This window comes from Mesoplodon mirus (genome assembly GCF_964341445.2).
Source record: "Mesoplodon mirus genome assembly, chromosome: 2".
NCBI classification, from domain to species: Eukaryota; Metazoa; Chordata; class Mammalia; order Artiodactyla; family Ziphiidae; genus Mesoplodon; species Mesoplodon mirus.
The window spans coordinates 11,792,619-11,809,896 of record NC_138977.1 but is presented as its reverse complement, the minus strand read 5'-3'; the positions used below and the strand labels follow the sequence as shown (position 1 = coordinate 11,809,896).

Here is a 17,278-nt window from a genome sequence, read left to right as displayed (position 1 = left end):
GATATTATCTTGTTTGTCTTCCAACAGCCCTGAAAGATAAGTAGGGGCAGTAGTTCCATCTGCATTCGCCAAGATGGATTATCTGAGGCAGGGATGGATGAAGTCCCAGCGAGCTGCTGAGCTCTGCCGAGATCAGACTAGACTCCAGGTGCCTGTCTCCTTCCCAGGGCTCCTTCTACATAGCTGGGTAACAGAATCTCCTAAGGTGAGGTTGGGGGGGGTGATGGGGAGTGAGGTTGGAGAGATTCCAGAAAAGGGATGTAGCTCTAACGTCTCTCTCTGGTGCCTCTGCCGACAGGAATATAAGACCAGGTAACAAGATCTTAAATGGGACTTTTCCTGTTGCTCCAAATTGGTGATTAATTCTAAGAATGGAAAGAATATAAGTATCTCATATTCTAAAGAGAACTACAAACAATAAGGGCTTCTCATCTTCAGAGCTTTCTAAGACAGCTGAAGTAGTCTTACCAACCCCAAACCTCACTCTAGTCTCCTGAATTCTCTCACCTGTCTACTAAAAAAAAAAAAAAAAAAAAAAAAAAAAGGGAAGGGAGAAAGGGACAAGGTCATCCAGAGTCATAGATTCTTGACCTAATGGGAAGTAAAATCTGCCCCCATCAAACAAGCTAAATAAGAGGGATCAGAGAGCATCTGTACTAGACACTGGGATTCTAGCACCTCACTGGTTTCCCTTACTGCAGGTATCTTGATCTTCCTTGCACCTACCTAAGCAGAGGAAAAGGGAATTGACAAAAGACCAAGGACAGAAGGAGACGATTTTTGTGTCGTAGCTTGTACTTCCAGTACTTGGTTCCTATGGTCAAGTGGGCCTCGTGGAAAAGAACTGGACTGGAACCACCATACCAGCAACCCACAGAAAAGCACTGCAAGCCAGCTGACAGCCCCAAGCAGCAAGAGGGTATGGGGTACATGAACAGGATCAGTTTCAAGAACCTGTGCATAAGGGACGCCCCCCACAGAGAACTTCAACAAACTCATGCATGCCCCCTACCCACACCCTCAGGAGAAAGCCATCTATGCAGTAATAAGACAGCAGTAGCCTGAGAAGCAGCAGTAACAGATCAAGAGAAAATTACAACAGGTCCAGTCAGGTAAGGGCCAACTGTTCTTTTCCCTTTTTTCTTGCTCCCCACCTGAGCACGCAAGGAAAATGAGAGGAAGAAAGTGTCCAAAGGCCGGCCAACCAATCCTGCCCTGGGCTCACAGGTAAAGAAGAGGTAGGAGGAAAGGACAAGCAAGCCACGCCCTTCCCACATGTGTCAAGGGGCTGGAGCCTGGCCCATGATGTTGGAAGGGAAAGTTTTATAAAAGAAATGAGATTGGAATTTTCCAGTGGACAGAATTTGAGTAATGGGAAATGACTTGAGAATTACGGCATACGCCTAGGATGTCATTAAGGAATCTGCTACCCAGCTGGGAAGGGGAATTTGACATAACACAATAAGGGAGCAAAGACTGGTGAAAAATAAAACCATTTCCTGTGTGTTCCCCACTGAGCCGGGCCTTCTCCATAAACTAGACACACACAGATGCAAAAATCAACAAAGACCATGGAGGCTTTAGCAGCGAAAGGAGGATATTACTTATGCTTCTCTACAGAGATGATTTACTGGAATAAAAACAACACATAAGTAATAGGCAGAAGAAGAAATAAAAAGAAGTGAACATCCGTAGCCCTCTCTTTCAGCAGAACCTGCAGTTTTCAGATTCCTACTTTTACACTCAGATGTGGGCAGTGCAAATTGAAGAATCTAGAGATGTTTACACTCGACGCTACAAGGAGCATTTATTTCAGACATGTGGCTACATCAATTAAATGTAATGTGTGTTCACAACATTAGTCATTTCACACAGCAGCTCATTATAATGCATGTGCCTTGCTAAAGCAGCCAAGATTCAGCGAGGCATAAAACCACAAAGCATCATTATAGATCATACATCACTATTTTTAAAAAAACATGAAAGTTTTACAGTAGTTTTCTTCTCCAAATTACTAATAATGGTCCAAATAATCAAATATTTTCTTCACTTACTCCATTTGACCCTGCATCCTGATTATATAAATTGACCCTATCACTACCTTAATTCAACAATAATTTTGAAAAGTGTTTTCCCACATTATAAAATGATAACCATAATTCTGCATAAAATACTAAAGAATAAATGGTTCTAATAAAATATTATTACAGGCAGCTATTTCTAATTTAAAAGGCTTATTCATTAAGTTTCTGCATGAGAATAACTAAGGTAAATCACATATACAGAAAAGGAGAAGTAAAGCACAACATGATTACAACAAATGACTATTTTAGGTTAAGTAGGCAAACTGTCACTCAAAAATCTATGTTCAGGGCTTCCCTGGTGGCACAGTGGTTGAGAGTCCGCCTGCCGATGCAGGGGACGCGGGTTTGGGCCCTGGTCCGGGAAGATCCCACATGCTGCGGAGTGGCTGGGCCCGTGTGGGCCATGGCCGCTGAGCCTGCGCATCCGGAGCCTGTTCTCCACAACGGGAGAGGCCACAACGGTGAGAGGCCCACGTACCACCAAAAAAAAAAAAAAAAAAAAAAATCTACGTTCAGTTCAGCATTATTAATCATGGTGTCCAATGCAATGAAAATAAGAGAATTCAGTGTGAATTCATGCCAGTTCAATTGACCAAAGACTTCCTTGAACCATCCTGTGAGGAATACAGTGTGCTGTGAGTTGATACAGACTTAGAAAGGCAAAGATAAACAGGACATAGTCAATAAGGAGAAAAGATTGGAACAGATGTAAATGTCCTAAAGTTTGAAGATTTCGCCATCAGCAAAAGACTATGTAATAAACAAGATATTTCCTGTCTAAAGCATGTCATATTTGCTGCATCAATCAGGGCCTAGGAAGAAACACATGGCACACTCAAAATGGTATAACTGAAGAAGATTAAAGATTAGGACTGTTACAGAGTCGTAGGAGGGTCAGGGACCTAAGAAGGGTCGGGGAAGCACCAGGGAATGTAGCCACAGCTATTGGTCCTCAACACCACTGGTGGGAAGGGAGAAGGGAGGAACCACATTTGCTGGGGACCTGCTGAGAGATGGAGCCAGGAGTGTTCTGCAGAACTGGACAGGAACAGTGGCAGGAGGAGGAAGCAGACAATTCCAGAACCCGAGCAAGGGTTAGGGATGGGATTGAGGGCTGTACGTTGTCTGATTCTCTCCCCCGCATGCCCTGATCTTCAGCAGGGCCTCACAGTGGCTGAACTCTGCGTAGAGCTGAAAAGCAAGAAATCTCAAAGCCTGAGATTGGGGAGACCAGAGCAGGATGGAGAAGCGTGGAGAAGAATGGCTGTGGGGTGGAAGAGGCAGGGGCACAGTAAACAAAATAACCCCGTCCTCTGTTAATACGGAATTTAGAACAGAGTAAACCAGACTTTTCTTAACTGATAGTCTGAGGTTTCAAAAACCTATTTTGACAATGAAATAAGACGCAACACTGAATATAGAAAAACCTAAGAGATTTCGAAGAATGTATTAAAACTGCAGTTCTCCAAGCATCTGACAGCCCAACATTGAGTGTTCACAGGACTAGTAGTAAATTAAAGAAGAAAGTGCCAAACAACGTAAGTTTCCTTCTGCCTGGAGCCATTGATACTTGGAACAGGATACAAAGATCTAAACTTCTTTGATACAAGGGGTATGTTCTTTTTCCTAATTCAGCACTGAGATCCTTCTCTCCATCTTTCCTTGTTTTAAGAGAACAAATTTGTCCCATCTTAGGCACCTAACTGACAAATTATTCTACACACCTTTGGTAATTCAGGAAACATAGGGAAGAAAATATAGAGAGCTAGAAAATGTCATATATAATTCAGATTCGATGAAATACTTATATTAAGGACACATAAGGATTAAATGGATCTGGTATTAGGGAAATAAAGAGTGAACCATGAGAGTTGCACTTTTGAGGCATGGAGGGATTTACCCCAAACATTTATATCATCACAGCTCTGTTAATGAAAATTTGGTGAAGATGAAATGTTAAGAGCTGTTTCACTGAAGACTTGAGAGATGTTCTCGATTATTAACATTTGGCTATGAACAGACCCTTCTCAATAATTCTTGGATTTTGTGATATCATTGAATTCCTTGGAATTGATAACCATAATTAGCTTCATTAGTCAGCTTTTTGTTCTCCTCATTTTTCATGACTGCATTCAAGACAGGGACTGCATTTTTCATTGTAAAGGGGGACGGTGAAGGTTTCTGCCAATGCGAAATGAGCAAGGCCATGGTTCTTCTTCTCGTGAATAAGTATATAATGATAATAAAGAGCACATTACAGGACTATCCTCTGAGTACACTAGCTGCACCAGTATCTCATAGAAACAAGGAATGCAGAATATCCTCCCAGGAGTCTTGTGAGGATTCTGATCATGCTGGCTGTTTGGCTGCATCAATTTATGTCATGAGGTTTGATTCTCTAGAGATAATGTGTGTATGTCAAAGGATATAAAAGGGAGCTGCAAAAACATAATTACTCTGATACCTTAGTATTGGTTACAAATAGTAGCTCTTAATTTTAATCTGGGTACATGAAAATAAGACAAATTTCTATCTTTTAGACCATTCAATCTAAATAGAAATCATCAGAGAAATACAAAATTCAAATACTAACTGGCCAATTATATTGGAAGTCTTCATAATTAACGAAGTTTAATAATTAGTTCAGTACAATTTCATAAAGAGCTGTGAAAAAGCCAATAATTTACAGTGGTAATAGATACCATATAAGCATATTTAGAAACAAAAAGAATATCCCCTGGGATCAGTTAATAAGGTTGGGGGTTAAAAAAAGATGTCTTTTGTTGATTTTTCACTAATGGATAGATAGCACCCTCAATCATTACAGCATCCCTGTGCTATGGGAGGTTGTCATTCAAAACCATGTTATCTGAAAAGTATTGAGGGACAAGCTGCAGTTTCTAATTCAGAGAAGTACAATGGTATGGATTCAGCAACTGTGCATTAAATTAAAAAAAAACACTTTGGAAATATCTTTAAACTAACCACATACTTTTTAACACGAGGATTCTCATTTTTATGTTTTCTCCCAGGGAAAATGCTGATTGGATAACTAATAGCTTTCCTCAGCCAATCTTTTCTTTTGAACCTTTTGAATTTTGTGAGAAAATTCTGTTTGTACCATGTTTTTTACCAAGCTCCCTGGTCTCGGCTTCAACAAATGCTATTAATTTATTCTTGCATCACATGAGAACCCATGAAGGGATACAGTGTTTTTATTAAAAATAGAATTATCTACGTTTGGAATGCTTCTAATTTACTTCTCTAGGATGAATATTCTATATCTTTTTATTGATTAACATTTTAGATTAGTTCATTCATATGTATGTATATATGTGTATACACAGTCATGAAGGGAGGTCTAATTTGACTCCATTATACCCTTTTTTCCTCCTAACTATTTCCATCTCCATCCAGAAATGAGAGTTCAATAGTTCTTGTCTGATTAATAACTGCATGACTTTTCCTACCTTGATTCAAGTAGATTAAAGATGGAGGAATGAACTTTCTTAACACACAATTCCCTGGAACTTACAAATACAAAATAACCCATTAAAACAAAGGTCATTGTCCCTGCTTCTGGAATTAAAACACCTAATTTCTCATATATCTTCCAAGTAACACTGTAACATAAGAGTCACAAATAATAATAAATGGTTTAGTGTCAAGTGTGGATTCTTCTCTGTATCTTATTCCACACGTTGAGTTAAAATCTGGTACTTTCAGTAGTACCATTATCAACTTAAATTCAGTGTCTCCAAAGCCAAATAATAATTTCCTTCTTTTCCAATATTCAAAATTTTGGACAATGGCATCCCTATTCCCTCAATCATGTAATATTAGTAAATAATATATTTTTCCTTTATGTTCTGTATAATAATAACTACTGCCTGTATAGCACGTAACCATTTATGAAAAAAAAAGTTATTTGTACATACTTATTTGTTCGTTCCTAAACCACATAATCTGAGAGACAGTGAGGCTACAGAATGGTGAAAGATACTACTGTAAGTCAAAAGGTGTATGTTCTGGGCATTCAAAGAAACAAAATGCTGAAACCACCCAAGTGATTGCTCGAACATATGTTTCTACAAACTCTTATGGGCTCAGAGAAAATAATGATCTAAATTAATGGAAAAAGACATCAAGGAATGCTTTCCAAAGGAGCTGCACAGGACATAATAGGCAGGTGAGTATAAGAGGAGAATTGGTGAAAGGGAAAAGAGTAATTGCCAAGGAATAGAGACATGATGGGATGTCCAATAACCCAAGAAAAATAAGCCTTTGGGGGAAATACAGGACTCCAGGTATGTGTAGAAGAATAAAAGAAGACATTTGCTGAGATAATATGCCTGGGTCACTTCAAGAAGAGACGTGTATGCCAGGTTAAGGAGCTTGGATGTTTCTTACAGGTGATGGTGAGAGAGGAGGAGGTGCCAACAGGAAGGAAGGAAGGAATGAAGGAAGGGAGGGAGGGAGGGAGGAAGGGGAAAGAAAAGTAGGGGATGTTGGAATTTGTCAACTCCCCTAAATATACAGTGGTGATTCTTGTTCAGGCACACCTAAATCCTGGTGTTAATATCATCCGAACTCTTGGGGTTTTGATTTTCCCCTCTTGTTCTCAAAGAGATTCTCCAACAGAAACAACAAAACTGTTGAGAACTTCATTTCATATCCTAAGAAAAGGGCTTCTTCCTCCAGAATTTCCAGGCAAAACAAAATCCTGATAGATCAGTTAATGTCTCATTGGCCTGGCTTAGGCCACATGCCTACAAAACTTCTGACAAAATACATTGATATGCCAGTAGAAATAAACATATTGACTACCTAGACAATATCACAGCTTATACTCACATTCTTATTCATACCTCCCTTTAGAAATGAGAAAACTCAATACCCAGGGTTAAATGCTCAAGGTCTTCATAAACAGCCAATATTCAAACCCAAGTCTGTTCCTCCCCAATGTCCATGTTCTAGATATAAATAAACGCCTTCACAATATTCAATTACCAGCCTGGGACAATGGTACATTGAAAAATCACCCAGTCTCATGAAGCACACCAACCTCTGCACAATGAGTCCCCATGGAGTTTGTGTAGAGTTCTAAATCTCTTTTAGATTTTCCTTAAAAATAAATCACCTTGATAAAAGTAGTTCAGATTCTGACTAGATACCCAAGCCTTATATTTACAGTAGTTCTGATTCTGACTGGATACTCAAGCCTTATATTTACGTAACACATGCTCTACACTAAAGAAAAGTAAAAATTAAAAAAAAAAAAAAAAAAAAACAAGCAGCAAATATCACTTGGATTTGGTTCTCCAATGGAAAAGGGCAGAGAGGCTCGGCAGGCCTTTCAATGATGGGCAGTTTTCCCTTCACAAGTCCTTACTTTGTTTCCAGTCTGGCTTCTGACAGTTGGTAGGGAAGTGTACCTCTGACCAAGCAGCTTGACACATTCTCAGAAACAAATAAGTAAGGTTGATGACATCCTTCCCATCCCTAACTTCAGCAAAAGTGCTTCCTCTGCGGGAAGGCATTTTAGCGGTCTTCTCGTATTGGAAGTGAATACCTGAGCATCTTTACTGCTGCTGCCTTGGAATCACCACAGATAGTATCTCACGTGATGGCTTAAGTAGATTTTATCTCAGTCTCAGCCCTGATACCAACGACTTACCCTCTGTATCTGCCTACAAGTAAATAAATAAATACAAGGGCATACAGTGCACTTCTCTCCTGGACTTGAAATATAGAGGGTTTTAAACAGAATCATTTCTTTTCTTTGCTAGAACAGAGATCGGTCTCAAGTAGCTGCAGGCTCTCACAATTACTATTTTGAGAATCTGACTTGACTCTACGTAATGCCGCATAGTGGAAAGAACTCTGATTGAAGAGCCAAGACCTGTATGTGTCATAACTTCTACTTTTGCATCTATATTGAATAGATGGGTGCCCTTTCATAAAGCAGAAAGTGTTTGAGAAGATGAATAGAGTAACAACATTTGACCTTTTAAGGTGCTGAAATTCTAAGATCAGAAATCTTGAACACTTAGAGAAAAATATATTTTAGTGAAATTGCTAGAATTTCTCCCTTTGAGACCTAAACTATACAACTAAAAACACTCTCATGGTAAAATATAATAGATATCCAGACAATAAGTATTATTTACCATGTTACTTATTGTCATTTAAAATGTAGTGATTAATTAGAGCACAGACTCTGGAGCTAAATGTCTTGGTTTATATCTGAACACTTCTACTTAAGGGCTTTGTACCTGTGTCTCAATTTTTTCTTCTGGAAAATGGAGGTCATACTAATGGTATCTATCTCTTAGTAGTTTGTGAAACTTAAATGAGCAAATAGGGAAAGCCTAGAGAACAGTGCATGATACAGAATAGTGCTATAAAGGTATTGTTGTTATTAGGATAAGGATAATGATGATCGTACATTCAAAATATAATGAGATCTTTCTGTATGTTCACTCACACTCCTTTAAATATGGAAAGTAAACAGCCATTTAGGAAATACTAGGTTTTATCACATTCCCAGTTGAGAGTCTTTCTGCAATTATTGTTAAAGCAAACAAAAAAAAATACACAAAACTTTTTCCAAAGTTAATTGTGGTGCTAAAATATAAATATCATCATCATCATCATCATCATCATCATCATCATCATCATCATCATATTAAGAACCCCAGCAGTAGCAGCTAGCCTGCACTGAGCAGCCACTACATGCCAGTTGCTATACGAGAAGATTTACACCAATCGTTTCATTCTGTCCTTATAACCACCCTGTGTAATATTTACTCCTATTATCGTTTCATTGCTGAATGAACTGAGGGCCAGAAAGATTAAGTAACTGGCCCCCGCTTACAGAATTAATGTCAGAACCTGGAAATAAACCCTGGTTCAGATGAGCACAGCTCACAACCTAAGACATAATCTCAGAGACTATAGTTCCAAACAAAGATGCATTTTTCATGCTAACATTCTCCTTATAATTTTTTTCCCAATGATCCAGATTTCTTAGCAAAACCCATTTGGGTAAACGTTTTGGAAGATGTAGAAAAAAGAAGGATCTCCCCCAAAAGAGAGGAGGGCTTTCCGTCTTGCACTATTGTTGAGATGCTATGGGAAAAGAATATATAAGCCATAACTGAATGTAATTTCATATATATTCTTTCTCTCATTCTTCCACATGAATTTATTTTATCATAAATATTTTGGATTCCTGGGGTTTGTCAAACTAGTTAAAATAAATTTTTATTGAGAAATGATTAGGCAACACTCATCTTATGTTCCTTAAGGAAGTCATGTTACTGGTGACCTTCACATAACATGATTTCTTTCCCATCAGAATCTCCAAACACATAATAAAAATACTTGTCAGTTCCTCTTGTTACCCAAATGAAATAGGTTCAAGCCAAGTATTTCATTGTTTCCCATTTGGTAAACTGACCCAAGGAAGAGACTGTAACATAAATACTGCTGCAGAAGAAATTAAAAATAATAAGAATAAATCAGGAATTTCGAGTAAAGGCAAGACTAATTATCAAGAAATTTCCAGCTCCCTATTCTGGAACCCCTAATTCCCACTACCCCAGAATCTCTGGGGACTCCTGCAGTTTGCTTAGGTGGTCTAGTTCTTCTCTACAAATGTGTTCAAACTTACCCTAAACTAAAAGCTTTCTGTGAGTTCACTCACATTTCCTTCTTCTGTCTCCTTTTTGCTACCCAGTATTTACAATCTTAGCACCTCACTTGTTCCTTGATCCCTTGGATTCTAACTGTTTTCTGAAAGGCTACTGACCTCCTAATCACTAAATCCAGTCATCTTTTTTCACCTTCCTTGGTATCTCTGTAGCACTAGGCAACACTAACCTTCATCTCTATCTTAAAATTTTCCCCTAATTTGGTTTCTAAGGCACTGCACAATCTGGTTCTCTTCATTTCTTTTTTCTTACGGTTTTTTAAGTCTTTTTTTCCCTATCTTTTTTTATTCAACACCAATTTATTCAGGAACAAATAGTGGGTTAGAACCTGAGGATGTAAGACAACCTAAATGGTACCTGTTCTAAGAGTTCAGTCTGAAGGAGAGCTAGACTATAAACAGAGGATTATGGGATTGAGTGATAAGTCTTACATCAGAGCAGTGATTCCCAAAGTATGACCAGTGGATCAGCAGTAGCAGCAGTACCTGGGAACTTGTTAGAAATTCAACTTTTTGGGCCCCAGCCCAAACTGACCAAAGTAGAAAGCTGAAGTAGGTTTTTTTTTTTTTTAAACTGTGGGGAAAAAATATATAACCTGTAATTTATCATCTTAACTATTTTTAAGTAGACAGTTCAGTAGTGTTAAGTATATTCATATTGTTGTAAAACAGATCTCCAAAACTTTCTCATCTTGCAAAACTGAAACTCATTAAATAACAACTTCCCTTTCCCTCTCTCCCCAGCCCTTGGTAATCAACATTCTACTTTCTGTTTCTATGAATTTAACTACTTTAGGTACCTCATATATATGATGTCATACAGTATTTGTCTTTTTGTAATCAGCTTATTTCACACAGCACAATGTCAACAAGATCCATCTGGTTGTGGCATATGACAGGATTTCCTTCTTTTTTCAAGGCTGAATAATATTGTGTTGTATGTATATACCACATTTTTTTTTTAATCTACTCAACCATTGATAGACATTTGGGTTGCTTTCACCTCTTGGCTACTGTGAATAGTGCTGCTGTGAACATGGCTGTACAAGTATCTCTGAGATCCTGATTTCAACTTTTTGGATATACACCCAGAAGTGGGATTGCTGGATGGCATGGCAACTCTGTTTTTAATTTTTTGAGGAACCTCCATACTGCTTTCAGTAGTAGTTTCACCATTTTGCATTTCTACTGATGGTGCACAAAGGTTCCAGTCCCTCCACACCCTAGCCATGGAGGAATAGAACTTGTTATTTCCTGGTGTTTTGACAATAGCCATCCTAATGGCTGTGAGGTTGCTCCTTATCTTTTTACTGAAAACCTGGTTCTCTCATTCTCCATAGTCACTATTTCCCAAGGTTCTCACTTTGATCACTTTCTCCTATTTCTCTTTCCTGATTCTCTGATTTTCAAAAATCACGTCTATAAAGGTGCCTTCTAAATCTTTATTCCAAATACTATGGTTACTTCATAATTTAAAAAGTCATTTCCAACTTGCTTCTTTTTTTACAAATTCCAACAAAGAAAGTTTGAAAGAACAGATACTTGTTTTCTCAACTTCCCTTGCTATTACTGGTGAGTATGGGACACAATTCTAGCCAATGAAATGCAAGAAAAAGTCTGGGACAAGTTTGCTTTCCTGAGGAAACAGAACAGAATGAGATAATACTCCCCTTTCCCCTTTGCTGTGCGAGAAAAAATACAAAATAAATTTTAAGTGACTGTTAGGTGCTTCCAGACAATATAAATCTTGTCACTTTCCCCTAATTCCATGCACCTATTTACAAATGATTGCTTAGATATTTCTACATGGATATCTCATCTGTATGTCAATCTTATGGTAGCAAAAATCAAATTAATATAAAGAAGCCTGCGCATTTGTCATATCTTTGTGTTTTCTTAATATAGCCAATATTAATATTTCTTATTTCACAGAATAAGTATAAAAATACTTAAGTGAATTAATAAATTGTGACATGACTAAACAGGGCAGAGCAAATAATCTCTAGGAACTTCCAACTGGAGGAAACAGCACTAAGATATACAGCTTTTTTCCTCATTTGACTATTTTTATCATGACATTGTCAGCATCCTAGAATAAGATCTCATGATCACTTGGCAACGTGGCTTAGCTCCTCCAGGATGTCTGTTTGCCGACACTGAAGTCTTTTTTTTTTTTTTTTAATTTATTTATTTATGGCTGTGTTGGGTCTTCGTTTCTGTGCGAGAGCTTTCTCTAGTTGCGGCAAGTGGGGGCCACTCTTCATCGCGGTGCGCAGGCCTCTCACTATCGTGGCCTCTCCCGTTGCGGAGCACAGGCTCCAGACGCACAGGCTCAGTAATTGTGGCTCACGGGGCCAATTGCTCCGCGGCATGTGGGCTCCTCCCAGACCAGGGCTCGAACCCGTGTCCTCTGCACTGGCAGGCAGATTCTCAACCACTGCGCCACCAGGGAAGCCCCGACACTGAAGTCTTACAAGCTGTAACTCAGCTAACCTGAGACAGGCACCAAATAACACTAACGTAGCTATAGCTGCTACATGGGAACCCAAGGTAGGCGTAATCAAATTGAAATGAACAATGGAAAGGTCATCAGGGCATTTCAGCACCTGAAGGCAGATACGCTGACCCAGGAGAAAGATGCATTATCTAAGGCAGTTACTCAAGATATTGATAGAGCCTTCAGAACGCCTCTTCCCTTTCCTGGAGGTCAATTTAAAGAGGAAGTTCTTAACCACATTTACAAGGGTGGTCCCCTTCAGCAGCAGCTTGACTGAAAGTCATCATCAACTTCAAATTATTAATAGAGTTAGGAAACTCACTGTTCCTGAAAAACCTCCCACACTCCAATAGATTCAATAACAGAAGATTCAGATTCTGGTTGACATTTCAATACGACCTTGAACAAATTATTTAAATTTACTTCCTAGCTCTCTGACTCAACAGGGTCTCTATGAGGTTCAACTGTAATACTACATGTACAAATTCTTTGTAATTATTGAAGTTTTATGTAATTTATTTGTTCTTTATTTTCTGTGACGTCCCAAATAAAATTAGCACTGCTGTAAAAGGTGAAGTAATACGTATAGCTATAGGGTAAGTTAATCCTATCCTTTAATCTGCCATCTAAAAATACCACTTGTACTCTGGTCTGATGTTTAATTAATTAATAACTCAAGCCTTTTCTTCTATTTTATCTTTGGTGTTTCTGAGAGTCTAAATGCTTAAGCCATTTGCCTTGCAGAAGAAAAACAAACAAAAAGAAGTTTTTTTTCATAACTTTTAGGTGGCTTTGGTCTCAGAAGTTCCTTCAAACAGTCTCATCTAGTTAAGCATTCATGAATTTCATGAGGTCAGACTAGAGAAGAAACATTCTGCTTCCATCTAACAAATGTTTTAAGAAAGCAAGCAAGATTGTAATGAAGGTAGAAAAGAATTCTTTATTCTCCACTTTTACTTTCTGCTATATCCAAGGTCAAAGAATCTTATAAAAGCATTTCATTTGGGGCAGTTAGAAAGATGTCTCAAAACTCAAACTGGGGGCTTCCCTGGTGGCGCAGTTGTTGAGAGTCCGCCTGCCGATGCAGGGGACACAGGTTCGTGCCCCAGTCCGGGAAGATCCCACATGCCACGGAGCGGCTGGGCTCGTGAGACATGGCCATTGAGCCTGCACGTCCGGAGCCTGTGCTCCGCAACAGGAGAGGCCACAACAGTGAGAGGCCCGCGTACCGCAAAAAAAAAAAAAAAAAAAAAAAAAATCAAACTAGATGATGACTCAGAGTTGGAAGTGTGAAAAAGAGGTACAGGGTGATTCACTGGTCAGCCCATCTGTATAAGTATGAAAAGTGAATCGTAAAGAAGAGGGGTTTTTTTTCTCTCATTCTTTCTCATGTGTGGTTTCAGAAGATAGACCCATAGACACAATGTCCCTTGTAACCCAAGTCAGAAAATGAGAGTCAGGTATCAAAATGACTCTTATAATGAAAAACGTGGACATGCCTTGCATTATCTTTTGCTGTTTTTCTCCCTTTTTGTAAAGAAATACTCAGGAAATGAATATTGGAGTATCAGAATACAGAGTATCAGGTTAATGAAATATTAAAATAAGAACAGAGAAAGTTGATTCTTATTCATTGCTAGTCACTTGTTTCAAACTGAAACAGCTCTGGTGTACCAGCATAGGCTCAGCACCCAGCCACAAATCATCTCACGAGAACACTGACAAGATATCCAGACTGATCAATTCACTGGAAACGTGGTCAGCCTTGAGGAGTCTGATACCAGGAAACCACTAACCCTTCTCTTGGAGATACACTAGTGTCACTCGGGAAAGAATGCCCTCAGTACAAGAATAATATCTGCAGTAAACAATGATGAGATGTGCATTTCTACTGTATTTTTAGTTTTCAAAGCACTTTTACATGTGTTAGCCTCTTTTCCTTTCAGCAGTAGACAGAGCAAGTATTATGGTTTCCATTTCAGAGCTGGGGAAACTGAGACCCAAAAAAGTTAACTTATCTAAAGCCACACAACTAAGTAGCTGATTTTAGATTAGAGCTTCTGATTCTAAACTTGATGTTCTTTATTCTCAATGTGGCATCACGACTGGGAAAGGATCCTTGAGGGGACAGAGAATTGTATCCTTGATCCCAAGTTTGAAAACGTCCCTGCTTTGCTTGTTTCCAACACTATGTGAACCTGATTTTCCCATAATGGCATTCAGAAACCTTGCTCTTGCACCCACTGGTGTGGTTTTCAAATGCCTCTTATGGTTTCTTATAACAATTCAATAATTCATCTCCAGTTTGGTATTGTCTTTTTTCAGATACTTGTTTAGATTGCAAGTTCAAAGTCGAAGACGCTAATACCAAGGGGAAGCAACTATTACGTGTGTGTGCTGGGGAAAGCAGAATGGGGAAGGCAATAAAACAGAATTTGAAAGACATCCTTCTTCCTTTAAGCCTACACTAACTGAAAAGGTTCTCTTTACAAACAGAAGAACATTTCTCTGAATATTAACATTGCCCTAAGCATATTTTTGGCCTTGCATGGCAACAAATGAACTTGATCCTGGAATTTCAGCTTTAAAGCCTTACCTAATGTACATAAATACAAATTTGTGAATTCTACTCCGTGTACATACTCATATTTAAAACTGTTATACATGTAGGTATGAAGACACAAGCACGCGTCCAGAGTTTCTGATATGAGCCCTCAGTTTCTTTGTTGCTTGGAGGCCACAGCAAGCTGCTATGCACATTTCACTGTGCCTCAATTTAAACTTAGGAATGAAAAGCAAATGTTGTAGCCATAACACATGCTCCAAATTCCCTGAGTGTGGGCAGGCGGGGGGAAGGTGGGTGAGCTCTTGTTTACACTTAAAACCTATCCAATTAAGATTTTCTTGGGAAACTGCTTTCCCACATTCCAACATGCTAAGGTGACTATCAGTGCCCTTTTCAAAACAAAACAGCAGTTTAAAAAATTATCAGTATATTATTTAAAAGTTTAAATATCCTTAGAGACCCCTTCTGATTAAACAAATCTTGATAGTGTCTTCCAAGCGCAGCTCTCTCTCTCTCCTGGTTAAAAACTATTACCCAGGTTTGTCTGAAAGACCAGTATCTCTGTGAACTCACACACTGAATTCCTTAGGACATCGGCCCCCTCAGCATTTAGCTCCATACTCAAGGGGCACATCTTAAAAGATAGCTTGACTTACTGCCATGAAACCTGAGTAACCCGGCTCATAGCAACTTGAGAAGAAAATCTTTGTGATGTGGAACCAGATGTCCCTCAACTTTGTTCAGAATGTGGCCTCACCTTCTGCCTTGGTAGATACACATGACTTTTCTCCGTATGTTTAAAAATACTTTTCAGGTGAACTTAAATACCAGCTGGAACCTAGCTGTAATTATCGTTCCATTCACATGACTCTAAAGAAAGCCTAGTTTTCTTTAGAATCTCCCTTTGTTCCCACTGTGCTGCATATATAAACTTAAGGTAATTAAAAGCTATTCTGAGCTGTATAGCACACTGACCTTTTAAATCACTAGTTTCTGCTCCTTTCTAATCAGAAGAAATGTTTTGGCAACATATCACATTTCAGCTTTGCAAAACCAAGCAGGAACGGGAAGCCAATGCAAGACACATGTTCTCTGTGCCCACGTCGGGCTGTTCAGGGATCCACCCCATCAGATAGAATGTTCCCTAAGCTTCCACCTGCCCTCACAGCTGTGCCAAGAAGGCTGCTGCATGAATGAGACAGAGCTGGCCAGCCAGGCACTCACAGCCTAAGCCACTGGAAAAATGGTAACAACTCGCAAATGCTTGAAAACTATCAGAATGAGGTCAATATCTCAGAGGGACATAAGGGGAAGCAGAAATAAACTCTCTCTCAGTTCAGGGTCCAAGTTAGACTCACAAATCCCAGTGGGCAGTTATCAGATCATTTGATTGGTGTTAGCAGGTTAAAAATAAATAAATAAATAAATAAATAAATAAATAAATGCTCCTAAATCTACTTGGAAGCATGAATTCATTATCCAGTTTACTGACTACAACAGCACCGGAAGACGGAGCTCCAACTTGTGATCTCAGATCCTTGAGTCCCCTACAAGTTCCCCTAGTTATTTCAGGGAGTTCCCAGGGCTTCATCAAGTAATGCAAATGATGACCATCTTCTTCCTCTTCTGCTCTGACTGGCCTTGGTGAGGTTTTCAGCTACTGCCTGCATTCCCTACAGATGATCCCCCCGACGGTAGGTACCTCAGGTCTGCCACCTCCCCAGGCACTGCCCCGCACCTGCCAGCATTCCTATAGGTGGCCACTTGTTTGTAGCAGTTCCCTCCCATCCAGGCTACTGACAGCCCTCCTGCTTTGAATTTTGAGGATGCAAAAGTGACATTCCTCTGAGGACAATGTATTTTGCATGGAAGTAATATAAATGACACTTACCTTTTAAAGTTACATTTATTTTATTTTATTTTCAGAAAATCCACTAGCAGGATTGTTTGATCATACTATTATTTTATTTCATGCTCTCCTGTTTCCTTTCTTTCTTTTTCTTTCATTATCTATTCCTCTTCTCCCCCATTCCATTCACTGCATTTATTCTCTTATATTTTTCTACATACTCAACAGTCATTTACAATTATATATTGCTTAACTATAAACACAACACACATACATATATAAAGGCATTTTTTATTATTCATTTTCAAAAAATAGTATTCTCTTATACATTATTTTCTGTATCGTGCTTTTCCTAAGTATGCAATACCTTGTGGCTCTTCTTCCAAGTCTACTTTTAGAGCTCCAGTTAATAGTTCTTTTCTAAGGCTTCATAATATCCCTAATTAGGATACACCAGAATTTATTCACACTTTCCCTCTAATTTTTCACAGTAATGCTCAAACATTCTTCTCCATATATCCTTAAGTACTGGTGGCTTTACATCTATGAGGTTGACAGCTAACAGTAA

At 38.8% G+C, this 17,278-nt stretch overlaps 1 protein-coding gene across 4 annotated transcripts in view; it reads right to left on the bottom strand.

Moving 5' to 3' along the window:
- Positions 1-17,278, bottom strand: part of INPP4B (inositol polyphosphate-4-phosphatase type II B) — an 880,599-nt gene that overhangs the window by 299,156 nt on the left and 564,165 nt on the right. The window lies entirely within an intron of this gene.